At 75.6% G+C, this 606-nt stretch overlaps 1 long non-coding RNA gene across 1 annotated transcript; it reads right to left on the bottom strand.

Moving 5' to 3' along the window:
• Positions 1–2: 2 nt before the first annotated feature.
• Positions 3–573, bottom strand: LOC118158915. The gene is made up of 3 exons (XR_004746940.1): positions 459–573; positions 298–378; positions 3–201 (listed from the first exon to the last, which is right to left on the bottom strand). It is a non-coding gene; the product is annotated as an uncharacterized LOC118158915 (long non-coding RNA).
• Between the last annotated feature and the right edge of the window lie 33 nt (positions 574–606).

The raw sequence follows: 606 nt of genomic DNA, 5'->3' as shown, positions 1-606 counted from the left end.
GGGGGGGGCCTCGGCCAGCAGCACGTAGGGCGCCGCCACCAGCTCCTGCGCCAGCAGCCGGTGCCCGTCGGCCGCCTCCGCCACGGGGTCGAGGAGGACGAGGTGGCGGCCGCGCACCACCAGCCCCTGCCCGTCCGCCCCCGGCTCCGACAGCGGCTCCCCCACGCCCCGGTTGTCGTCGTAGAGCAGCCGCCGGTGGACCTGGAGGGAGCCGGGGGGGGGGGGTGGTGGTTAGGGGGGGAGGGGGGTCGCTGGGAGACCCCCCCCTGGAGCCGGCGGCGTCCCCCCGGCACGCACCATGAGCTCCAGGGAGCCGTCGGCGAGGCTGGAGCCCCCCTGCGAGCGGTCCGTCAGCACCGTCAGCTGCAGCTTGGCGTCCTGCGAACGGGGGGGGGGTCAGGGCAGGGTGGACCCCCCCATGGGTCAGCCCGAGCCCCCCCCCGGCACGAGGCCGGCACCTTGATGAAGATGCGGGTGTTAACGGGGTAATAGTTGCCGGCCACCGGCTCCGTCTGGGTCAGGTTCCAGGTGGGGCGGTGGTCGCGCCTGGGAGGGGGAGAGGCAAAGGTTGGGTATGGGGGGGTGAACAGGGGTCCGGGGGGGGGG

The sequence above is a fragment of the Oxyura jamaicensis genome, unplaced genomic scaffold, assembly GCF_011077185.1.
Source record: "Oxyura jamaicensis isolate SHBP4307 breed ruddy duck unplaced genomic scaffold, BPBGC_Ojam_1.0 oxyUn_random_OJ61328, whole genome shotgun sequence".
Taxonomy (NCBI): domain Eukaryota; kingdom Metazoa; phylum Chordata; class Aves; order Anseriformes; family Anatidae; genus Oxyura; species Oxyura jamaicensis.
This window is presented reverse-complemented; position numbering and strand designations above follow the sequence as displayed.